This window comes from Sapajus apella, unplaced genomic scaffold, assembly GCF_009761245.1.
Source record: "Sapajus apella isolate SASKATOON/1434 unplaced genomic scaffold, GSC_monkey_1.0 scaffold101, whole genome shotgun sequence".
In the NCBI taxonomy this organism is placed as follows: Eukaryota; Metazoa; Chordata; class Mammalia; order Primates; family Cebidae; genus Sapajus; species Sapajus apella.
The window spans coordinates 626,635-653,808 of NW_022437041.1; the positions used below are offsets into that span (position 1 = coordinate 626,635).

Sequence of the window (27,174 nt, forward strand, 5' to 3'; positions counted from 1 at the left end):
CCTCGGCCTCCCAAAGTGCTGGGATTACAGGCTTGAGCCACCGTGCCCGGCCTGGTGCTTTACACTTTTAAACAACAAGATCTCATGAGAACTCACTCACTATCATGAGAACAGCAAGGGGGAATCAGCCCACATGATCCAATCACCTTCCAGCAGGCCCCTCTCCAAAACTGGGGATTACAATTTGACATGAGATTTGGGCAGTGACACAAATCCACACTACATCACAGAGTGAGACCTGGTATTTTTTTTCTTTTTTTTTTTTTTTGTTATTACACTTCACTTTTTTTGACTGAAGTACACATGCTAGTAAAAAGAAAATGTTATCAAAGATGAAGGTTTCCTTTACTGAGCTTATCAGCAAACCATATACTACCGAAAAAATGATCAGTTAATTAGAACATAGGTAAATAAAAATTGCCCAAAATGAAACATAGAAAAGAAAGGAAAAAGAGAAGGGATCACCCAAAAGCTGTGGGATAGTACCAGTTGGCCTAAGGTACATGTGATTGGGGTTCCAATAGTATAGAGACAGAATGAAGCAGAAGACATATTTAAAGAGGCAAAGGTTGAGAATTGTTCAAATTAAATGAACAAAGCAAACCATAGATCTAAGAAGCTGAGAGGACACAAACATCTAGATATAATATCATTGTCATAACTGCTTACAACCAAAGAAAAAAATCTTGAAGGCAAACAGAGGAAAGAGAAACATTACATGCAAAGAAACAAAGATAAGAATGCAATAAATCAGAAGACAGACGGAAGAGTGACATCTTTAAAATTATTTAAGAAAACATTGTCAACCCAGAACTGTATACCTAATAAAACTACCTTTCAAAATGAAGACATAACAAGGATTTTTCTTCCCTACCAACAAACATAGAGAGAAATCTTTGCCAGCAAACTTGTGCTAGAAGAAACGTTAAAGGAAGTTCTTCAGGCAGAAACTTTGGTACTAAACAAAAAACTAGATTTACACAAAGTAAAGAGGATTGTCACAAACAGTAAAAATGAACACAAATGTAAGATACTTTCTTTCAAAATTCACTTTAGAGGATAGTTGATTGCTTAAAGCAAAAAGGAAAACAATATATTGTACCATGTGTAAAAGTAAATATGCCAACAATAATTCATAGAATCAAAGAGAAGAAATATAATTAGCTTATGGTAAAGTTCTTATGTTAAATAATGTGATATTATTTCAATGTAGAAAATAAGATAAAATTTATAATATAAACCCTAGAGCAATTTTAAAAAATACGTGTAATTAAACCTTCTTATAAATGAAGGTAAGATGGAATTAAAATAATCTGAAAGAAGGCAAAGAAAGGAAAAACGAAGAATGGATGAGACCAGCAGAAAATAGTTATCAAAATGGTAGATTTGAATTCAACTGCATACATAATTATGTCAAATAAAACATTCCAAAGTTAACAATTAAAAAGCCGTTGTCATTAGATTAAACACAAAGGTATACCCAACTATATGCCCTACAGAAGTTATCTTTAATATAAATGCATATATAGGTTAAAAGTGAAAGTCTAAAAGTAATTTCATAAAAATATCAATCAAAATAATACTAAAGTAACAATGTTAATACCAGAAAAAGTAGACTTCAAATCCAGAAAAATTACAAGAGACAAAGAGGGACATACATATTAATAAAGAATTAATCAATAATCCAACAAGAAGGCATGACAATCTTACATAAAGATATACCCAGAAACAGGGAATATAAATTCCTAAAACGAAACCAGTAGAACTGAAGGAGAAACAGACAAATCAATCATACTTGGAGACTTCAATCATTCTGTCTCAAAAATCAATAGAACAAGTTGATTTTTAAAGAATCAGTAGGGTTATAAAACACCTGAACAATGCTATAAACTAATTTGATCTAATTTATAGAATATTTCCATGCAAAAGTAGTGTACATAATTTTTTGAGTTCACATCCAATTTTCAGAAAGATAGGCCATCTTTTGTATCATAAAATAAACTTCAACAAATTTAAATGAATTGAATTCATACACAATATATTCTCAGGCCACATCAGCTTTAACCTAACAATCAGTAATAGAAAGATACATGGACAATGTTCAAATATTGAAACAACATAATTTTACACAAGTCGAAGAGAAAATCACAAAGAAAATTAGAAAATATTTTAATTTAAATAAAAATTAAAACCTAACTTAACAAAAATGTGTTAAAATCATCTAAAGCAATGCTTAAAGAAAAGTTATATTATTAAATGCGAACATTAGAAAATAACAGAGATTTTGAATCAAACTCTTCAAAGCAGGGCAAATTAAATTCAACACAAACAGAAGAAAATAATTTTACAATTTTTTCAAATTATACAAACCAGAGCAGAAATAGAATGGAGAACATAAAAACTATCAATAAATCAATAAAGCCACACTGATTTCTTGAAAAGATCAATAACACTTAAAAATATTTAGCGAAACTTATCAAAAAAGTGGGAAAAAGAATGAGAGAAGAAAAATAAAATCAGTATAGGAAATAAAGAGGGGACATCACTACATATTTTACAAAAACTTAAAGGATAATAACAGAATACAATGAATAACCTTGTACCAGTGTATTAGTCAGGGTTCTCTAGAGGGACGGAAATAAGAGGATAGATGTATATAAAGGGGAGTTTATTAAGGAGTATTGACTGACATCATCGCTAAGTGAAGTCCCACAATAGGCTGTCTGCAAGCTGAATCCCAAAACCTCAAAAGTAGGGAAGGCGACAGTGCAGCTCTCAGTTGGTGGTCCAAGGTGCGAGAGTAAACTTGGAGTGTGATGTTTCAGGGCAGGAAGCATCAGCACAGGGGAAAGATGTGGGCTGGAGACTAAGCCAGTCTAGTCCTTCCACGCTCCTCTGCCGGCTTTTTTTTCTAGTTGTGCTGGCAGCTGATTAGACAGTGGCCACCTAGATTGAGGGTGGGTCTGCCTCTCCCAGTTCACTGGCTCAAATGTTAAACTCCTTTTGGCAACACCCTCACAGACACACCCAGGAACAGTACTTCCCATCCTTCAATCAAGTTGACAATATTAACCATCACAACCAGTAAATCTAATAACCAAGATAAACTAGCAAATTCCTCAAAAGACACAAATCACCAAAACATTCTCAAGAAGAAATTGATAAACTGTATCGTTCTATATCTCTTAAAGACCTTGAATTCAGAGTTAAACCCTTCCAGTAAACAAACTGCTGGGCCCAGATGGCTTCATTGGTAAATCTTACCAAACATTTATTCCAAAGCCTACCAACTTTTTCAGAGTACAGAAGAGGAAGAAATATTTTGAAATTCATTTTATGAAGTTAATATTAGTCTGATATCAAAACTTGACAACTTCAAACTATTAAATTTTTGTTTAAAGATAGAGAATTAAAATTAAATCTAACCATAAATCAACATGATAAAATGATTAAAAGGCAAGCAGATTTGTAAAAAAAAAATTAACTTTTAGAAATTACAGTGTCTATTCACACAGAGCTTATTCTGAATGAGGAAGAAAGACAATTGCAAACTTAGTATTTAATAAAACAATAATAGTGAAAAATCCTAAGAAAAAGTAAATTAGGAAGACACTATAAAGCATGCTGAAGGAGCAGGTGCTATTTAGATATGATTTTAAGGGGAGCTTTTCTGTGAAGGTAAATCTGAGCACAGACCCTAAGGCAGATTTGAGGATCTAAGGAAATCACCCAGAGTGTCTTAGAGCGATGGAGAACAGAATGAAAAGTCCAAAATGTATCTAATAGAAATTATGGGAAGAGAGAATAAAGAGATGGATGCAAGATAATATTCAACTAGATTTTGGCTGAGAATATTCCAGAACTGATTAAATAACTTATATCCATGTATGAGAAAAATACAAGCTCTATGATACATCATACAAACAGAATATATAAAAATAAGGTCCTAGCTAGATACATTTTGAAGAAACCACAGAACACAAAAGACAAAATTGTAAAGCAGTAAATGGTATATGAAGCATTGGAAAGAGTATTATATAATGTACACTTCCACAAACTTAACTGCAAAATAAAGGAGAAAGTTAAGTGAACTAGAATGGGAAAAGGAATTAGTTGCCCTTTTTGGCTTTAATTGACAAATTAGAATTGGTTAAAGGCAGTTGGGGAAAATATTGGTAAGAATGATGAAAAGTCGGTGAGAGAATGTGATAGGGTTAATTTTAGTAGAAAGAAATGTGGTTCAGACCCACAGTGGAGGAACTAGTCTAGCGTTGGTGAACAGACACTTTTTCTGTCTTAATAGAAGAAAGGAAGTACGTACGGATATACATACAGATGATTGTAGGTGAGTATTATAAGCTTTCTCATGGCTAAATATTACGATAGCCTCCTTCTGCCCCTGAAACTTTGATTTTAAATGTTCCACTGCTTTTATAAAATAAGTCCTGAAGAGCTGAAACCAAAATAGAAAAGTTGCTCAGTAACAGCACATAATAATAATAAGCACTCCATCCTCATGAGGCAAAGATCTGAGAGAGACAGGTACCCTTTATATTATCTGACACCCATCAGAACCAGAAACGTAATGTTTCATGGTAGTCAGAGAAGTACATTTTTATAATCTTAAAAATACATATTTCTTGAAAAGATGGTTTTATGTACTTTGTGGGTCAACATCACAATGTAAAAATATTTTACATTTTATTTTTAGATTTTAAAGTCCACTCACCCAATCAAATAAGATACTTGTGGCTAAGCTGTGTTCATAAAAATCTCGAAAGAATCTACTATGTAATGGATATTTTTAATTCCTTTCTTCAGATAACCTGATTTCTTTTTCAGATTTTCCAAATGAAGAATGACACATCATTGTTATGACACAATGAGGTAAGACTTCAAAGTGTGAGTGGGTGTTAGGCAGAAGAATACTGCTAACAAATAAAAAAAAATGTAGGTTGGAGTCCCACATACCATTTTTTTAAAAAGCTGTGTCTGTTGCTCTCAATCACTTATTGCTAAAAATGAAATATCACAGGATTTAAAGTGTCAGAGAGGCAGTTAAGAGACTTCCTTCAGATTTTTCATTGCATAAAATTAATTGGTTCAATTGAAGTTGGAGGATTGTCTAGGGGTTTCTGATAAATGCTCTTTAAAAATCATGCAGCAGTAGGTTTTGAAGTGAAAGGGAGATTTATCTATTAACACAAGCTGTTTTATTGGAAGCATTTATAATTTGGTCAAACTAATCCTAGAAATAAATGTTTCCATCAGAAGTTGCATGCAATTGCCAATAAAATAAATGTGAGATAGAACTAGTACACAGAGAATATCGCCCTTGGTAGAAATACATTTTTTTAAGGTAACACTAGAAACTCTAAGTAAATCTACTTTTTCTATTATGGCCTAAAGTAAATATAAGTCTTGCACCCTGGTCACAGAGGTCCCATTAAGAGTAAATGAATGACTGGGAGTGGTGACTCACACCTGTAATCCCAGCACTTTGGGAGGCTGAGATGGGCGGATCACCTGAGGTCAGGAGCTCAAGACCAGCCTGGCCAACACGGGGAAATCCCATCTCTACTGACAATACAAAAATTAGCTGGATGTGATGGTGCATGCCTGTAATTGCAGCTACTCGGGAGGATGAGGAGAGAGGATGAGGTAGGAGAATCACTTGACTCCAGGAGGCAGAGTTTGCAGTGAGCCAAGATCGCACCACTGCACTTCAGCCTGGGAGACAGAACAAGACTCCATTTCAAAAAAGAAAGGAGTAAATTAAGCCCTTAGTGTCATATGGCTCTCCTTCTTGTGGTAGAGTTTCATAGATGCATGTCGCTTGTCTTCAACTGTCATGCCAATGACAGGGTGAAATTTTCAATACATAAACAGGAGCAAGAAATTTTAGAGTTCATGATTTCACCCTCTCACCAATATTTTCTAGTATATTATACTACAGTATATTAAACAATCCTTTGGAGTTTGACCACCACTGCCGCAGCATGAGTTGCTTGGCTTCGGTGGTGATTCATGGAAAAGTGCCCTCTTTCTGGAATCTTAGTTTGCACCTCAGCACTAAAGCTTTAGAGTCAAGTGGGTCAAGCTGTCTTCTGGAGACCTTAGCTTGTGCCTGTACAAAGGGGAATGATGAAAACTACCTTCATCCAAGAGGTGTTGAGTGAATAACCTGAGAAAGTGTGTATTAGAGCAATCTGTAAACTGTCAAGATCGGTATCATTTTCAGGAATTTTTATTATTGGGTAAGATCAGGCAAAGGTCAAAGCTACTGTGGATAGCAAAGCTAAAGGTGAAGATAATAAAATCCCTCTTGGTCCTGTTTTGGGAAACCTTTTCCATCAGCCAGAACAGCTATTTATTTAATAGCTTTAATTCTGTGTGCTTCTCCAGAATGCTTGACCAAATAATATGAATTCTTTTAAGGGGCGGATTTCCTCTGTTAATGACTCGCTAAGACTTAATGAACCACAATGATCCAATACGACTAATCATTATCGTGCTCATATGTTTTTGTGGGTGAGTGTCTAACAAAAAGCTTATTCACTGGGACGAAGAGAATTGCACAGCTTACTTATCAGGACCTCACACCGTGGATGGGAATAGAGAAGAAACTATAACCAGTCAGGCTCAGTAACTGAGACTCAGAGCCAGGAAATTACAAGGGTGCTGTTGTAGCTGTTTTCATCATAAACATTAGATACACGTCACCAAATATTAATAACTTTTAAATACATTGTGAAATTTTTTGCACTTTTTCTGCTTTTACTCTTAGAAGGTTACATTCTCTTATATATTGCTATTGTTTTAAATATTTGTCAATAGAGGTTGTTAGGACATGACAGAAAAGAAAATAAACCCCACAGTTTTGTAGTGTAAAGACAAAGAGATATATTCTCTCATTTTTCCCCTGTTGAGAAATCGTGTATTGGCAAGTGACCGTGTTCCTACACAAAGATTTAGTTGTAATAAAATAGTTAAGTAACTTAAGAGAATGTGCTTCAGTCTCCCTTCGAGGGAAAGATAGGTAGAGAAATAAGCATTTGTCATTACCAAAGAGAACTAGCTAGCGAGGACCCAATGTCATAGAGTCTGGAGCATGTCCTGGGTGGTTCAGACAAGTGTTCAGGAAAAAAAAAATGAATTTACTTCTGACTGTTTTGTGTTAAATGGCTTACTCAAATTTGATAAGCTTCTGTTGTTCAGTGACTATATGTCTTCACTCCTCTGGGCACTGGGACCTCACTGCTAAACATGACACAATCCTGCCCCCCAGGATCTATTAACCCCCAGGAACTAATATATAGAGGTTTATAATATCTTGTGTGCTGGACACTACTACAGAAGGTGGAATGATGGAGAGACAGAAAATGGATGTCATTCTCAGCCTGAGTATGAGGAATGGGTAACTCAGGCTAACAACTGGGATTTCTATTAAATGGTAACTGGGCATTTGCTATAGCATAGTCCACAGACATAGCTAGGAAGCACTGATGAAAGAAAAGCATTTAGACGGAGAAGGTGGCGTAAACAAATGCAATTAGCATTAGCATTGCAGGAACCCAGAACATGAGAGGGAATATGACTAGTTAAAACTATGTAACTAGACGTACATATCCAGAGATGGGCTTGTAGAAATAAGACTTTATGAAGGGATTGTTTTTCTGTTAAGGACAAGTGTGTTGAACTTTTTCGTCTTTTGCGTCCTGTGATTCATCAAAATGTGTCTAACGAGGGCTTTATTTTCGTCATTGACTTTCACTGGAAAGGTTATTTTTCTGAATACAAATTTCTGCCCCAACCCTTACCCTTTAAGCAGTTAAGTCCGGTCGTGAGATTGGCTTTTAAGCTCTTATTTTAACATCACTACTATTTCATTCCAAGGCTAGTACCTTTATTTCATAACATTTCTTTCTCAGTTTTATCTTCTATTTTACTGATGTACCCTCCTCAAATAACTTTCTCAGAAAGAGTAAAGGAAAAGTAAACTTTACAAATTCTTACAAGTCTAAAAATATCTATTTCACTTTCACCCTTGATCAATACTTGTCTCAAAAATTGTGTTTAAAAGTGTTTTTCCTAATGTATGACATTTTAAATTTACCAACATTATCCACAATGCTGCTACTGGTAAGCATAATGCCAGTTTGTATCTTTTTTCATTTACAGAATAGTTAAAAGTAGATGTTCAGGGGAGCAACTGTCCAAAAGACACTATCAATTAGCCTCATGTTTTTCGTCTTTTAGTCTCTCTTGCCTTTACCCTCAAAGGTAAGCCCTTGCCTCCCCTGAAATTGCATTGTGCATGTGGGGAAATATAGTTTGGTTTGATTTCTTTTGCCTTGAAACATGTCAATATATTTCGAACTGATTTCAATCTTCCAGAAATGAATTTCTCTCTCTCCCTTCTCATGCCCCAATTTTGTCTCATAGTTCACGTTGTTATTTAGGATTTATACTTTAAAAATCCCAGCTTTTATTTCTACATAGAATCAGAAGGAATGAAAAGTGAATGAATATTCTCCACTTACTCTATGAAGTAAGAACTCTATTCCATTTTTTAAATGAATGAACAGATAAATAAAGAACATTTCGTTATAGTCACCTACTTATTTTAGATATCAATTGTAACATCATCATAACGTGTCCCAACTTTGCCCTAAGATTTCTCACTCTGTTTTTTATGAAGGCGTTTTGGCTCTGGGTTTTAGATTTATAATGAATGCAGGTTTAAAAAATGGTTTTCTCCTGATGCTTTCTATACCTACATTTATAAAATATAATTCATACCAGAAGCTTATTGTTTTTCAAAGAAGCTGGACTAAAAGGTATTGACTGGAGACTCAACAGCATAATTTTAATTTTTTGAATCTCCATAAATTCTTCAACAGAGATGAATTTCTAATGCCTTTAATGATTGGCACCACAGAACTGAAAGAACTTCAAAAACCTACCGTCATCAATCATGCATGGCAGTGCTTTATCCAGGCACATGTTAAAGGACTTAATAGATTCTTATGATGTGTGTACCTTGAAATTTCTAAGTTTGATTTAAAAGAGTGCACTAGGTTATAATTAATTCAGAACTTAAAGCCTTGTGCATAATTTAGAGGCAATTACAATCCAAGGAAATAATAAGCTAACTTTTCAAACTCAAACAAAAAACAATCTGTAAAAAATAAATTAACCACTGGCAATTACTGAGTTAAAATATCTAACTTATTACCTGAAATACTCCCACATAATCATGCATTCAATTTTAACTGAGCCCGTAATTGTAATTGTAATTAGGAATGTGCAGGCATTAAAAATCCGAAAGATCATTAAACACAGAAAGCTACTATTTAAAAAAAAAAACTACTTAAACTTTCCACCTACAAAATCCGTGTAAAGCTTTTAGTTATGCCTTACAAATCTGAAACTTATGACAATTTGAAATGGTTCTTTGACAAAATATAATTTTGTGTGATATTGAAAAATAGGTTTGAAAAATCAATAGTAGGAATTCTATTTGTTTCCATAACTGTTTTTAACATGTCTTTCGAGCTTGTGTTTAGATATTAATAGCATTTTAAAGCAACCAATATGTTAACTACAAATCCTTTGCAAATCTCACTAATAGGGCATGGAGTCAGCCTGATTTACCTACCACTACATTTGAAAATAATAAAAATTATTTCAGACTTCTTATTAAATTCAAACCAGCTTCTTCTCCTTGTTTAGTCCAAATAGATGGAAATTTTATGATACCTAACACTAGTTTTAAAGCCACCTCTCAAATAAATACTCATTAAAAATATGAAATGACATTTTTTCCTATTATCTAATGGTAAGAAAAATTAAAATATTTAAATTAACTTGTGAAGGTTTATTCATAAAGAGGCAACATTCATTTCACTTTTTAAAAAATTTCAATTCTATGACTTCCCATAAATTAAAGTAGCATCCATGCTTTTCTCTGAGGTCCTGTGCAAGTAAATCTCCAGTTTAGGTATTTCCGAAATGCTGCCACCAAGTCTCTTTGTTGTTTCTTGTGTTGCTCAGTAATTCTACAAATCTCCCAAAATCGAATTTTTAAGGGTTTCTTTGATTATCGTAATTAGTAAAAATTAAAAACGACAATGACACCAACAACTAAGTAATCCTTCCTATGTAAAAATTAGTTCAAAATTGAAATGAGAAGGTATTTTTTAAATATCAGGTTTTTTGAGCGTTAGGGTAATATTTGGCATATTGTAGGCATCAGTAAATGACTCCAGAATGCACAGGTGAGAGTAGTAAAACCTTAACATAAAGGATGAAATTAACTCTTGGTCAAAATAAATTAAAAGACAAAATAACAACACAGCCAAACTAAAACAAATCAGTAGAATTATGAGAGATCTGGGAAATTTCTAAGTCTCTTACAAAAATGACTAAGTTGTTTCCTTACGACTGAAATCTAGCCATAGCAAGTAGAATCTAAATAATAGTTGGGAAAAAAAAGAAAACATGAATACAAACAAGTGGCCTAGAGATTGTCTAGCAAAACATGTACGATCACCAAGAGGAAGACTGAGTCAGAACAATCCAGGAAGAGATTATCTGTCCGTTCGTTGCCGTATCACTAATGAAAAGATAGCTGGGTCACAATTTCATAAGCCTGATGCCATTAATTATAAAGGTCATCCAACTGCTCCCTTTGCTCTTATTCCATGCTCAATGAATACATTTCTTATAATTTGGTTTTTGCATATACTTTCCTAAAAAGGAAAGGATGTACTAACCAAAATATAAATTGGTTTTTACATTGTATAAATATCTCAGCCAAGCACAGTGGCTCACACCTATAATTTCAGCACTTTGGGAGGGCAAAGTGGGTGGATCATCTGAAGTCAGGTGTTTGAGACCAGCCCGCCCAGCATTAACTGGGCGTAATGGCAGGCACCTGTAGTCCCAGCTACTCGGGAGGCTGAGGCAGGAGAATTGCTTGAACCCAGGAGGCAGAGGTTGCAGAGAGCCGAGATCGCACTACTGCACTCCAGCCTGGATGACAGACGGAGACTCTGTTTCAAAAAGTCAAATCAAAAATAAATATCTCATTTTAAAGAAAAACACTTATTACGATTTTAATAACCATCTCTTGTGACTCTAATTATGGAAAACCATCAGCTTATTAAGAATACTGCCAAAATGTGTGTTTCTTGGCCTGCAGGTTAAGGATTTACACTTAGATCATCACCTTGTAAGGCTGCAGAACAGAAGTTAGCTGGACTTCCTTTTCGATATTTCAGTTATCTACACTGTACCTTTAATTTCATGAGTATTACATGGTGTAATCAAATGTTCACTCTTACGTTTGTATTCTTTATTATTTATTTAATTGACAAAGAGTTGCTGAGGAATTAAACAATTGTATTAGGCCTTATGCAAAGCACTGATGTATCAAACAAATTTTGATACATGTATTGATAGAATTTGCATTCCATAACTAGTAGTTTTCTCATCTATTGAGCATGTACCATGTGTCAAGCACTGTTTTCAGAATTCTTGCTGGTATTATTCCACGTAACCTGTCACCACCCAGAGAACTTCTTTTTTTCTTCTCCTTGTCCTTCTTTCAGATGATAAACCTAGGGATAATGTTTAAATAACTTCTGAGAATCACATCACTGGCACACAGAGTTAGAGTTCACAGAGTATGTATTTGGATTCCCCCAGTAAGAAAGAGAGAAATTAATTGCACAAGAATATAGAAATGTAAACGGTGATTAGTCCTGTGAAAGAAATTGCATAATGATATAGGAAAATGGTGTGAAGTAAGACCAGATTTATAGGCAGGGAATAAATACTGGAGGATTTTTTTACCATGTTAAGAAGGAGCTTCTTGCAAGTTTCAGCATAAAAAAAGATCAGCTCTTTTAAAAGATCACTTTGGTTGCAATGTAGAAAACATAATTGAAAGAGCATGGGTGGATGTGGAAGAAGGAGTTTTTAAAAGCCAGAGTGAGAAAAGACTTCATCAGAGGTGGTAAAGATGTAAAAAAAAAGAAAAAAAAAGTGGATTATTTAGCAGCATTAGGACATAGCATCAACAGAGCTCATGGAAGCCTGGAAAAGATGGAAATGCCTGGGACCATTTCTAGGAATCCCACTTGTTCAGCTGAATGGATCATAAAACCATCCCCTAAGACAGAGAAGGAAAATAATCGTATCTTCTAAATTATGTTTGCAAATTCTTCTGAACACCACATTTCTTCAATGCGTCATACAATAGCCGAATGTTTCTTCACTATCTGACAGTCAAAGAGTGATTTCAACTAAGCTTTTTTGACAGTCTCGCTATAGGGGTAAGTTCTTGCTAGAAGGAGCAGGTGAGCAGGGAAGAATCTATCTCAGTCTGAAATACTATCCCCATTTGTCACTTCCTGAACCCCGAAACCCTCTTTTTTCTTTTATTCCCCACTATATTTTTAACTTCACTCATATAGCCAGTATTTTTTGGGGACTTAATGTTTGCCAGATATTGTACACTTAAAATCCAGATTATTATTCAAGATTCTACTCAATAGCACCTTCTTCAGGGAATCTTTATGCTTATTAACCTTACCTTCTTTGCAACCCCACAGATCGATCTTTCAACATATTTTGTAAACATTACTTCGTTTGTTTTGAATTACAGGTATGTTTTGTTCTGCTTACCCCCTCCCATCCTTAAAGATCTGTTGCCTCTATTTTCCTTGTACCAAGCACTTGTTTTGCCCATAATAGAGACTGTTTGTTGATAAAATTATATTGATTAGAGATCCATAGTGAATACAGTGATACTTGGGTCAGAATGCAGGAATCTTAACCAAGTATTATGGTATTCACTATGGACCTCTAATCAATATATAAGCTGTGGGTTCAAATATATTAGAAATCACTACAAGGAATTCAGTTGGCTCTGGGTTCAAATATATTATAAATCTCCACAAAAATTGTAATTGTTGAAATAAAAGATAGACATTTTTCTAGGTGCTGATGCCTCCTGTAATGTTTCCTTTTTGAACATTCTAAATATTTCCGTATTATTAAGTGGCTAAATTTCATAATGACTCAGTGAAGCATTCAACCAAGGCAGAAAATTATCCTTTAATAAGGACAAGAAGATCTTGATCTTCATTTCAGATTCATGTTCTACATTCCCTAATAGAAATGACTGCCTTCATGGCAGATATTTTCCAGTTTCATCAGTTGATCTTAAGTAGCACTGTTTCTTGGAAAAACAAAAACTAAAATCCATTTCTTGAAAACTATAAAAATAGGATTAAACATCAGTCAAAACTAAAACAATCATATGTAAGAGTTGTATCATCTGCCTGGTACTAGAACTATTACTGGTCTTTGAAATACACAATTACATTAGTAATTCATCATTATCCCTGAGGAGCTGTCCATGTCCCTGCAACTGATTGGACTGGAGTGGAACACCAGAGAGGGTTGTGAAAGACACAGATTTCTGCAATTGTACATTATATTTATCTATACTCTTATCCAGGTTTTCTTGCTAATGAAGCTGCATGACTTAAAAAAAAAAAAAGTTAATGGATATGAATCCTGAAACTAAAATGAGCAGGAAAAACTATAATGAATGCTGCAAAGGGAATAGAAAGCATGATGTATACATAAACACCACTTTCCGACTTAGTGACCGTGGGCAAGTTTCCTAATGTCATTGTACCTCCATTAACTCCTCTTTAAAGGGACTCTAATAGTCCCTACCCCACAGTGTTCCCGTGAGTATTAATGAGTTAATACGGGCAGTTACTTTAGACATTGGCTAAATTTAGCAAAGTCATGATCAATACTGTAACGCCAATAAGTGTTTCTGTTGTAGTTGCTATTACCCAAGACGCCTTCAATTTCATTTAAATAATTGTCTTTTACAGTCATCCAATCCATGGAGAATGGCTCCTCTGCTCTTTCAACTCATCCTCCTCCACGGTTCCTCAGTGGGCGTGGGTTCTTTGGTCTCTGCTTTTTATGACTGCTGTTCTGGCAGCATCTCTTTCCCATTCATTACAAAACAATCCAATTATGCAAGTCGTCTCTTCCCTTTAACCCCTGTCCTTCCAATCCTGACTCTCCCATGTTTGCTCCTCATTTCCTACTTTGGGGTGATATTCATTTGCTTCTATGGGGTGATCATCTATCTAAATAAGCTGGTGGTGGGAAGCGGAGAGGGCAGGGAACATCAATGAGAAGATTTTCTCTACTGTTGAGCTACACTTACTTTTACCGTTCCTAGAAATATCTCTGGTTCTTCTTCAGAATCAAAAATCTTAATTTTGTTGTTTTAGCTTTGGGGCCTGCCAACCCCCCAAAAATGGCCCTAGGAAAGGAATATCTTAAGGGAGCAAACAACCTCTCTTGTAACAAATCCAAACGAATCCTGAAAAACTCAAATCAAATTATGTCACTGCTGTTTAAAACACACGCATAGCTGCTCTGCGTTTAGAGTAAAATTCAGACTCCAATTCTGGCCAACGACACCTTGCATGACCTGACATCTACCTACCATTCCTACCACATGTCTCACCACCCTCCTCCTCTGAATATCACTGGCATTTCCTCAGTTTAAACTTCCTGGAAAGTTTAATCTCTTTACTGCCTTAACGCATGTGCCTGAAATAATCTTTCCTCATTTCTTTCCTTGAATAACTTTGTCTTCATCAGGTTTCAGCTTAATTGTCACTTCTGTTGCAAGGCCTTGCCTCTCATAACTTCTTCATTTAAATTCTTTTATGCATTTTTATAACATACCTCGTATTTTCCTCTAGAGTATTAGTCATAATTTATTCTTATATGTTCATTAATTTGATAGATTTCTAAATGTCCACCTCCTCCAGTAGGCTCTGCATAAGAATGTGGACCATGTCTCCCTTGCTCACTGCTTGTATCCTCATAGATTCAGGTGCATATTTGTAGAATATATGTATTTATAAATTCATAATGTTTTAGAAAACACCTAAAAGCCTGATTTTAAGAGTTCAACAGACCTTATCAGCAGTGGGATCTGGAAATATTGTTTCTCTGAGCCTCCATTCCTCATCTGTAAAATGTAGTTGCATTCCTCAAAGTCTTATGATTGAATCTTATGCACAATCTACAGCGTTGGAACAGGGGCTTAGTAAACACTCAGTGACTCTCATCTGACACTCCTACTGCCACTTTTGTCTTCCATGGTCTAGTTTTCCAGCCATCATGTGAAAAGGGAAGTCCAATCACCTTATTCCTATGTTTGAAACTCCCCAATGTCTCTTCATTTCATTCCAAATCCCTTGGAAACACACAGCACTGTGACCTGCCCTCTCCTCTCCTCCCTCTCTTCTCCCCTTCCTCTGTTCTCTCCCGCCACCCACTCCCTCCCTCTCTTCTGCAGCCACACCAGTCCTCTTATGAACCTTACATACTTGCCCCCATCCTTTGCATTGACCATTGCGCCCCCTGGGAAAGCTCTTTTCAGGTATCAGAATGGTTAGCTTTCTTACCGTCTCCTGTGACTCTTCTACGTAGTTTTAATCACTCCTTGCCCCCAGCACTCCCCACCCTCCTAGCCTGCTCTTCCATCTCACTTATTCACCCCTCAAATCACGCGATAAATTACTCATGTTTGTTGTCTGTCTCACCCCACTAGAATGAAAACTCTACGAGAGCAGACATTTTGGCCTGCTATATTAACTGCTATATCCTCAACACCTAGAGCAGAACCTGGCCTTACAGTCGGTGCTCAGTTAACATTTCTGAATAAATAAATGTAACTACTGTATTATTATCTTTATATGGAGATGAAATCTATTTTCCTAAGGTAGCTTCCTATTGGATTCTAACCACATTTTTGCAATAGGAAGAGTCTTATTACTTGTTATATGATACTTTGGAAACAATTTGCCCTTCTCAAGAGTTAATTAAGGGCAAATAGCAAAAAAAAAAAAAAAAAAAAAAAAAAAACGGAAAATTTTTAGTGGCCTTTCACTCTGAGACAACTCTGGCTTTTTGCTATTTGGTCACTCTTATTTGAAATATGCAGTTTTGTAAAATACTTTTTAAATCCTCACTTTCTAATTTGGCACTCTATCCTTTCCCCCAATTTTTATATGTTATCAAAGCTGAATTGTATTTACATTAAGCCATAATAAAGAAAACATCAACACCTTTTCATTCTTCCCTGCCCATCAGTCCTTGACCTGGAGTTCCATTCTGTGATTAAGGAACCTCTCCCCTTTATTTGGGTGTCTGGTCCACTGTGCCTCACTAGATCTTCATTTCCAATTTTGCTTTATATAATCCTGCTGCTGCTTGTTTATTACGTTCACTGATTTAGCTGCTTGGCCTGATTACGGCTTTGATTGCCATCAATATTTGTCTTTTAGAACTCTAATTGTTCTAGCTTTCCCAATCTGATTCTATTATACTTGATGTAATTTCGAATGCGCCTCTATAGATGTCTTGGGGCTTGAGATTGGGAGCAGGGGACAGGAAGGAGCCATCATTGCGGTGATGTGGGTGATGTAAAGATTATATATAGATATAGATCAAGGAATTCGTGTAGGACTTAAAGGACCTTAAACCCTATGGGATTGTCACATGAGAGAAATGGGACCCTTTGGGGATACAGATTTGTAGAGTAGAATAAATGTTGGTGACAAATGAAATGAAAGGTTGGTGTTTATTTTTTTTTTCTGTTAATTCCTCCAGGTCAGGGAGACCATATATTACTTTACTTCTTTATCCTAAGCACTTAGCATGCTGTCCAATAAATAGCAGGCATTTGAACAAATGTTTCTTGCTGAACATGTTAGTAAAAATACACTGGGTGTCAGCACTTATAAATCTATAATATGTTATTATTCTCACTATGTGGTTACTTTCCACAATAATTGCGTTATGACTAAGCAATTGTATATTCTTAGCATATGAGAAACATGCACAATGTTCACAAGGTCACTTACCTTCTATGGCAAAGATAAGTGGATATAAGCGAGCTAGAGCAAACTACCTCACGGGTGGCTAAATCTTTCGAACGACTCTTTCAGGATTCCAAAGTTGTAAGGCGGATTAACTGTGTTAATCTATGTATAGCACTTAGAAAGGGACTGTCATAAGTGTTCACTAAGTGTTAGTTATTATAAATCTTGTTATTTTTGTTACCTATAGAGATATTAAAGCATACTCCTGATCCTGATACCCAAGTATCTCATTTAGTAAGTCCAGATTCAGGCAACCATAACTTGTAGAAGCTCCTTTGCTGGTTCTAAAGCCAGTCTTTGACTTACCCCCCTATGCGCCAGGGAGTCTGGAGGATTGACGGAGTGAGAAAAGGCATGGCTGAGGAGCCATGAGCCTGCTTCCTACCCAGTCATCTTTTGTACCAGTCCTGGGGCCAGAGGGAGACAAGAGCCATATTTCTTATTATGTTCTGTGTCATCAGTCTTAAAACTCTCAATGATTTTTGTCCTTCATGTATTCCACATTCCTAGTATTTATAGGCATTGTTATTCACCTCACTTAAGACATAAGGTTTCCCTTGGCTTCAGACATCAGGTTTAGAGCTTGGAAAATGAATCTAACAACATTTTCCTGATTGATACTGAGTAGGATGAGTCAGGTAGTGAGCCTTAAAAAAGGCATGCCCGTGGCGTCTGACAGAAATTTCCAACTCAATGTATCTGCAATGAATTTTGTTATCTGTCTTCCTCACCTTGCTTCTGCCTCAGTGTTCCCCTTCTGGGCTAATTGTCCCCACAAACCAGCCAGTCTCCCGAAAACATAGGGTTTGTCCCCAACTGCTCTCCCCTCCACCTTAATCACTCCCAATCAGTAGATTATTCATATACATGTGAATAATTCTTTCACAGAAATTCAATCAGATTGTCACGGATGCTGTTATGATTAGCTATGATAACATAATATGTCTCCAATTTATCTTTCTAGGCCTGTCTTTCTTCCCCTACTTGACTGTGTCTCTCCACTTCTCTGCCTATCCTCTCTAGTCTATGTACTAGAAATTTCTCACCATTCACTGAACCTGCCCTTCTTGATCACAGTTCCCTGCCTATGTCGTTGTTTCTGCCTGGATTTTTCCTTTATACATATTCAGTTTAGCAAATTCTAGTTCATCTCAAACACCTTGTTCAAATAGCACTTCTATGAAGCTGTTTATCTTCTTCTCTTTATAACTGTACTCAGCTCACATTCCCATTGCAGATATAAAGACAAAGTATGGTGTTGTCAGTGATGCTCTATTTTATCAAAGGCTAAATTAACTTCTGAGGCCCGGCACGGTGACTCACGGTGGTTCCCAACATTTTGGAATGCCGAGGCAAGTGGATCACCTGAGGTCAGGAGTTTAAGAACAGCCTGGACAACATGGTAAAACCCCATAGCTACTAAAAATACAAAAATTAGCTAGGCACAGTGGCATGCACCTATCATCATCCCAGCTACTCGGGAGGCTAAGGCAGGAGAATCCCTTAAACCTGGAGGCAGAGATTGTGCCACTGCACTCCAGCCTGGGTGACAGAGCAAGACCCTGTCTCAATAAAAATAAATAAATAATAAAATAAATTAACTTCTGTAAGTGTTAAGAAAAATAACAATTTCAAAAATAAAACAGTCTTTAGAATGACTATAATTTTTATTGCAATTTAGGAAAGTAAAGGGCTCTAAGAAAAATAATGATTGCGTACAAATCCCACCCATTTTACTGCATGTCAAAAAGAAAATTATTTCATCCTCACCCATTTCTTTTTTAAGAGAGTGGGTGGGTATGGGAACTATACAATATCTTGGAGTCTGATTCATCAACAAACACTCTGCATGCATTATCTGCAACACATTGTTCAAAGTTCTAATTAGATCATTAAAAGCGCTATGCCTAGTAAAACTGCATTCTATCACATCACACTGACAGGTGGTTTTCTCACAGAAATGACGATTATCAGTAGCATTCTTCATAGACACATATTTTGGATAACGGCAATGTGTCAGCATATTCATTAATGATTTTGTTTTAATTTTGTTGGCATGATGTCATAATTTGCCATTAATAATTTGGATTCTCTAAGGCAGTCTACAAAATCTTTGCTCATACGTAATTGATGACAATGGTGAAGAAAACATTTCATTTGGTTGTTTACCATTCGTAGCAGTGGATGGTACAAACTCAACTGTGTATGTTATTTCCCTCCACCTATACCCATGGACAGGTGATTGCCTTCTGGTATTTGCCTTCAAGAAACTGGCAAAGGTGGGCTCATCGGTACAATACAGAATCCCCAGTACAGAGAAGACCTTCTCAGTCACCCAACAGGCAGAAAGATGTTTTAGGGAAGTTCCACTGCAGACAATTTTCCCTCAAACATCTTCTGTTGTAAGTGCTTGCCTGCTTCTTTCCTTCCTTCCTTCCCTCCCTCCTTCTTTCCTTCCTTCCATCCCTCCGTTATTCCTTCCCTCCTTCCTTCCCTCCTTCCTTTTTTCCTTTAATAGAAAAGAATTTAAAAATATATTATGTTCAAGATTCCTAAAGGTCATTTTCTCATTTCTTGTCAATCTGTGGTAGAGGAAGACCATTTTAAGGAGTTTCCATGTGTTGAACTACTTTTCAATTGTCAAGGATTTAGAAACAATTTGCAGTATTTTGGTAATATTCACCAGTAGCTGATTATGGCCTCAAAAACAAGCTTGGGCTTTCTGGATTGTAAATTTGCACAGTGTAATAAAGTGACTCTGGAAAAGCTACTGGCTCCGTAACACGCTGTCATATGAGATTTTATGGCCATCAGCACAGTTGCTTCAGAATGACCCATGGACATAATAGGATAAATATCTGTTCTTCTGTTATATTTACTTAAAACAATAACAGCTTTTTAAAAATTAAATATCTGTTTTGTGCCAAAAACTATATCATATATGTAACATATATAATCTTTTTAAATATTTACTATAGTTCCATTGCATAGAAACTGAAGCTTCCTGACTTAGAAACTGGCTGAGGTCACACAGCTAGCTGGTAAGTGATAAAACTGAATTTAGAACCCAAGTGTACTGAGGTCCAAATTCCTTACTTCTCTTCCTGACTTTCTGCCTCCTACGGTGAGGGGAATTTTACTCTATTCTAACAGAAATTATTTTATTTCATTTTAAAAATCTATTATTTTGTGTGTTATTGTAGCCAATATTCATTCATTTATTTCCCCATGGATATTTTTCTGACGTCAATTTCAGGAAAACAGAGATTAAGGACTGAATATAAATCAAGCAGCCCTACTTTAATAAAACAAATGTTTAAGATCTATATTTTATTTTTTACAACTGTTTATGAGAAAACAAGGGCTCATTTATTTGTAGTTTAGTTTCTGTGCTTTATATTGTGCAGTGAGATAGAATTTTAGGAATTTAACCTGAGTATGTTTCAAGTGGAGAGCTCTATATAGTACAGAATTAACAGATATTTGTGGGTGACAACAATAATCATTTTTCAGAACATGATGCCAGAAAGGATATTTATTGGATAACACTATTTTTAAATGCCTTGATATATACAATCTCTTTTAATATTGTAATAATTTTAAAAACAAGGTATTGCTATTTCTGTTTTACATATAAGAAAACTAACTCAGATCAGTAAAATAACTTGCCTAAGATCACACGGCTAATAAGAAGCAGAATTGGAATTTTCATTCAAGTATGTCTCACTCCAAAATGTCTTTTTCCATAATATTGAAATGTTGACCTAGACAAAATGAAAAGTAGTCTATCAGTTATCAGTGCCTTCAGTTAGTGGTAACAAAGTGTGTCCTCAATGAATCAACTCAGTAGGGGCTTATTGCTTAAGTAGTCTAAGAAGTCCAGAGTTGAGCAGTTCAGCTCTCATATGGTGGATCAAGGAAGTCATTATAGAATGAAGCATCATCTAACTCTAATTCATTCTCTTTAGAATGTGGCCTCAGCCCCATGGTTCCAAGATGTGACTCCCCTCACTGGTCATCAGTCCTTTTCTCCAGAAAAGCAGTGGTGAAAGGTGAAGGTCAAAAGGTATGTACTCACAAATCTGTATTTTATTGAGAAAATAACAGCTGTGCCAGCAGCGTCACCTACTGCGTTCCACTTCCCTACTAGGAAAGTATCATATAAGCATCCTTTATTATAAGGGAACCTGGGAAATTTGTGTGGACTTTAGCCGCATACATTGAAACCACACACAAAAAAACTGGCATTCTGTGAAAATGGAGCAATAGAATTAGCAGACAGCAGTATCCAGCACAAAAACAGAAACCTGGGAAAATGAGAGCTAGAGCTCAGTTAAAAATGTAGAGGAATTTATGAAGCCTAGAAAGAGACGATTCATTATTTTTCATAGAAAATACATCGGACAACTAGATAAAAAGGATCATAAGGGAGTCATTTGCTCAACAACTTAGATTTATTTTTGTTAACCTCGCTATTGGTCTAATTATTTGAACACCAAAGAGTGGTATCCTTCTGGTATCTAAACTATATCATTTACTGTGAGGAAAGACCCACTAAGGACACCCTAACAGCATAAAGATCCAATTGGAGTAATAGTCCCTTGCCCTGCAGGGTGATTTTATAAGTAATTCATTGCCCTATCAGTATCCAAGCCATCAGTAAAGCCAAAAAAAAAAAAAAAAACAGAGCTGTAGATGCTAGATGTTTTTAGAAAGAAGCAATTATCACAGTAGTTTGGTGATCAAATATTTGGAACTCTAAATTTGGGAAAAAATAAAACTTTCAGATGACTGAATTCATATAAACTTTTGCTAAACTGGACAAGGTTACATTGACAAACATAGACTCCTCAGCCATCAACTTAAAACATGTTGGGCTTTTGCTAGTCATAAAAATAAGTCCTTTTCTCCCCTCTCAAGTATAAACCTAGAGATGCATTATAATTATTTTTTACTTGTTAGAGACATAGGCCTATGTGTATCTATATGCATATGGGATATTATGAAGAGGAGTAAACGAGAGAAAATTATCATCGCTTTCCATCCCGGGATCAAACGTAACAACACAGAAAAAGCAGGCGTTATAGCACATGTGCTAAAATTGGAAGATTTACACAGCCCTGTGTATAGAGCCTGTGCATATTCATGAAGCTCTCTATGTTTTTCCAAGATTACCTTCTGAAACTTTGTCTGACCCTGTGGTCCCATGGCAGTTGGTACATTCCTGTATTAATATCTGTCTTGTTGTGTTTAATTATTAGTGTACTTATTTACCTTCTCTACGAAGCTGTGCGTTTCTAGAAGACAGAAACCACATCTTGTATATCTTTTTAGCTGCATTTTCTAGCATTTAGTGGCCTCTCTGGAACTAGTAAATTAACCTAATAATGTTCTCTTCTCTTCCTCCTAATCTGTTTTTAACTGTGACTTCCTCAAAGAGGCTTTTCATATAGAAATATTTTCCAACTAGTCCCATCATCCCTGCTATTTCTCTATCACTTCATTTCGAGCACTTTCTGTAAGTTTTATTTACCAGTACAATGCTTGGCAATGAAAAAGTTTTCTGGCTCAATGTAGGTACAATAAGTAAATGTTAAATTAATTAGTGAAAGACAATTTTATATATATATATATATATTATATATTTACATTATGATATAAACTATCATAAATTATGGTTCTGAAAAAAGTTACCCTTTTGTAATCAATGAGGATAGTGTTGCCTAAGTCAAAAATGGGGGAAAGGTAAACTATAAAGGAGATATTAAAACTGCCAAAAGTACTTTGCCCTTTACGACAATGAGCAGTTCTCAACTTTGAGTGCATGGAAGCTTTGTAAAATACCGATGCCTGGACCTCACCTCTAGAGATTCTGGGTTAATTGGTCTGAGGTGTGGTTAGAGTGCAATGATTTCTAAAGCTTCTATGTGCAGCCAAGGCTGAGAAGCACTAGTTTAGAACAACTATCTAATCATGATGCAGTGTCCTCTCATGCACAGTGATTCTCAGTTCGTGGACCTAACATTGCTGAGATACGTTTCAGTTGAAAGAGTTTTGTGATGATTTCTGGAATTCAGTAATGAAGAGATGACGAGGTCTTCATTTGAAACTTCAGTGTTTCAAATCACCTAATACTTCCATTCCTATGAGAGTACACCTTTCAATAAGCCTTGATTTTTTTCTACCTGTAAGGCAGGTTGCCTCACTGGGAGCTGAATGGACACACCCACCCCTCTCCTTGCCTGATAACTACGTCATCACCTCAAGTTCATTATCTGGCCTCGCCACATGGCTTCCCCACACTCGCCTCTGCATACCATACCCAAGCCCACACTCAGCACCAAACTATGCACTCAACCCCAGCACACCCCTTGAAAAACCCCACCAAAAAATGTTAAAGAAACCCCACCAAACCCTGCCCAATAGCACCCGGCTGGCCCACTTACCCAGAGTCTCGCCTGCCTACCAATGACAGCTCACTCCATGCACATCCTGTTTCCCAAGAGCCAATAAAGCTGTCTTCGCTTTGTTTCCCCAACAGCCAATCAAGGCCCACTTACCCAGAGTCCCGCCCACCTACCAATGACAGCTCACTCCATGCACATCCTGTTTCCCAACAGCCAATAAAGCTGCCTTCGCTTTGTTTCCCCAACAGCCAATCAAGGCCTACTTACCCAGAGTCCCACCTGCCTACCAATGACAGCTCGCTCCATGCACATCCTGTTTCCCAACAGCCAATAAAGCTGCCTTCACTTTGTTTCCCAAAAGCCAATCAATTGCCTCCCCTCCCCATAAAACCCCACGCCCTAAACAGCCGGACGCGACTTCTCTGGCCCCTTTCCCGGACCAGAGAACCTCGCTGGGTAGCTGAATAAATTGGCTTTTACTTTTCTTATTCAGGCCTCATTTCCTCATTTAACTTGTCAATAGACCTTACACTACCCTCTTCTGCCACACCCAAAACCAAATTGTACCAAAGCGTAAGGATTGTTCGCTACATAAGTGAACATTAAGAATATCCCCAAATTTCTTAAATCTGGTCCATTCTAAGCTATTGGATATTGAGTAATTATCTAAGAGGACTGAGATTGGAATTGATATCAAATAATAATTCCTAAGGCAAATGACACATAAGTAAGGTCTGAAATACATTGTATGATGATGAAAAACAAACACTGGCTTGCCAATCAGAAGAGATGAGTTCATGTATCCATCTCGTCACCACGGTAGCCCTGCAAATAGGGGAAACTTCTTTTCTCCAGGCTTCCGTTTCCAGAAATTAGATGAGCTATTGAGTTTCTTCTTTTGGCTTTTTTTTTATATACACTGACAAAAAATTGGCTTACATAAAATTGGCTTTTCCAACTTCATGGCTTTTGTTGTCTTCAGAACAAGACAAAGCAGGCTAGAGAGGCCCAGATGCAACAGGAAGAGGCTGGAGCAGAAATCATCCCAGCTGCTAATGGTGTTATTGTAAAAGTCTGGTGGTACTGTGATATGTTTATGGAACTAGGTGCTCAGTGCTCAGAAGTCAGCCTTCTAGGTACCCTAGAGCGCCATCTCTTCTCATGAATTGTCTCCATTGTCAATTTCTGTAATCTAAGGGGGCCCAGAGCAGTGAAAATGATTATGGGGATAGAAAAGTGTTACTTATCTGGAAAGAGGAGGAAACCAAGGCTATTTACTAACAAAAAGAGAGGACTAGAGAACAACTCTCAAATTTTTCTCAGTGCAATCAGCGCTATTACAGGAACTGAAGATTGACTGTTCTCCTCCAAAGAAAACTGAAAAGAGTACAGAATATAACCAAAGCAAGAGAGAGTTTGGTTAGACCTAGGGACCACATACGAAATTGAACCTAAAAACAATATACAAAGGACATTCTGAGTTCTTCATCTCTAAATCTTCAAAGATAGTTTTGTGAGCATAGACATATTTACAGACAGGAAGCTAAACCAGATGACTCAAGACTCTTCCTGAAAAAAAGTGTAGATTTTAAAGTTTGATTTAAAAGAAATTCCTTTAAAAATAAAATTAAAAGGCATCTATTTGGTTATCCAGAATGAAAAGTAATTCCATTTTCTTTCTCTATTACTTAATTGGCTCTTTTGCCCAAAGCATATGTAAATCCTGAGTCTCAATAAAGCTACAATGGTAATCATAAAAGATTCAAGACTATTCATTTCTCATTTCATTACTGTAAAATTACTGCCTAAATTCTACCTATTTTTACAGACTAAAAACAGGAGCAATATATACTGTACTAATCATCACTAATAGCTCTTGACAGAATTGAGTGTTGAAACACCATCATCGTTATACAACTGAGTACATAGAGTAATGTTAAAAGGAATGTGTTAAAATGTGTGTTTCAGAAGCTCTTTCTTAAAGAGAAATAGAAAAAGAGTTAAAACTCTCTCTGAAAGTTGCGAATTCAGGAGGCTACAAAAGGATGCCCCCAAGAACCTGAAAATGAGAGACTTAAGACTGGCTTTGTGGTTTAAACTGAAAGACCAAAGTACAGCAGAACAGAAGTCAAGCTGCCTCATAGGAACGGAATGACTCCTAGGCTTTCGGGGTCTGACTAAGGCTGAATTAAATGTATGAACGTTCCTAAAGATAGACTATTTTACTAACAAGGAGGTTGATCAGTTATAGAAGCATAGAAAAAGCCTAGGGGTCCCTAGGGCAAACTGGCAATGCCAGGTTATCCTTAGCTTCTCTTGCGGATTTAGTAAGGTGAGAAAATGTTCTCATTGTCCCTATGTTGACTAATCACCAAGTCGTCACTCTGGTGTGCATTTCAGCCGTGTACGCTTTTAGGGCAGAGTGGGTGTGTCTGACTCACTATTCACCCATGATGCTGCCAGCGCCCAGCATGCTGGCAAATGTAGTGAAAACACAGTATTTTCTGAGTTAACTTATTAGCCCTGAGAACTGATAAGGGATAACCAATGGACTTTTGAGTTCAGGATTCTGGACTTCAGAACCAAGATTGTGCTAATTAGTAAGATTGCCAATAGAATAATTTGGGCAAGACCTTCAGCAACCTCATTTTATTAGAACAAACAATTGCATTTCTATCTTCAGAAGAATTGTCTCACCAAAAGAGTTGCTGCTTAAAGTGAACAATTCACTACAAAACAGGTTGTAATAATTTGTTTACTAGATGAGGGTGACTGTATATCGGGAGTAAGTAAATCTGGGTTCAATTCTTCCCAAAAATTAGTGCTGTGAGTTTTGATGTCTTTTCACAATAGTTTACTCACCATTAAATTCAGATATTGAAATAGGCAATCTCTGATGTCCTTTCCAGGACCAACATATTCTTATTTAAGAAAAAGAAAAAAGGCAGCTACAGCAGGTCTCAAATCAAGATCTGCAGCAGCACAAGGGCAAACTGGTAACAAGGTGTCTAATAATCTTAAATGGAAATTTTTTTCTATAAAAACCTTGATGATGGTTCTGTCACTCAGAGTGCATATATCCAATGAGTATTTTAAAAATTATGCTTAAGTATATTTATAATTATCTTTAATTATATATGTATTTAAGTAGTATATACTTATATTTAATTTTACATAATAATAAAATGTAGATAATATGTGCTCAAAGACATTTCTTCATGTATAAGTCATGTACATTGTCTGGCATCTGCCGGCTAAACTTTTCTAATATCTTTAACTTTTTCTGGTAAGGTTGAATGTTTATATTTTGAATTATTTCTATTGCAGAATACAAATATTCTAGCTTTCTTTGAAATTGTGAAGTTCAGCTTTTTCGTCCTCGTCCCCGGTTGTTGCTCACTGTGAGCGTCTGTAGGGTGAAACGTGGGTGAGAAGGTCCCGGTGCGCGCCCGCTCCCAACGCGTCCCGTCACCATGCCTCGGAAAATTGAGAAAATCAAGGACTTTCTGCCCACAGCCCGACGAAAAGATGCCAAATCTGTCAAGATCAAGAAAAATAAGGACAATGTGAAGTTTAAAGTTCGATGCAGGAGATACAGTTACACCCTGGTCATCACTGACAAGGAGAGGCAGAGAAACTGAAGCAGTCCCTGCCCCCTGGTTTGGCAGTGAAGGAACTGGAACCAAAACACACTGATCTGACCTGTATTTTAATAAAAACTAAAAATCCTAAAAAAAAAAAAAAAAGAAAAAAAAGAAAAGAAA

At 36.3% G+C, this 27,174-nt stretch overlaps 1 pseudogene across 1 annotated transcript; it reads left to right on the plus strand.

The window, feature by feature from the left end:
• The first annotated feature begins 26,776 nt into the window (after positions 1-26,776).
• Positions 26,777-27,161, plus strand: LOC116536530 (annotated as a pseudogene). Its single transcript, XR_004262688.1, has one exon. The product of XR_004262688.1 is annotated as a 60S ribosomal protein L38 pseudogene (transcript).
• Positions 27,162-27,174: the final 13 nt, after the last annotated feature.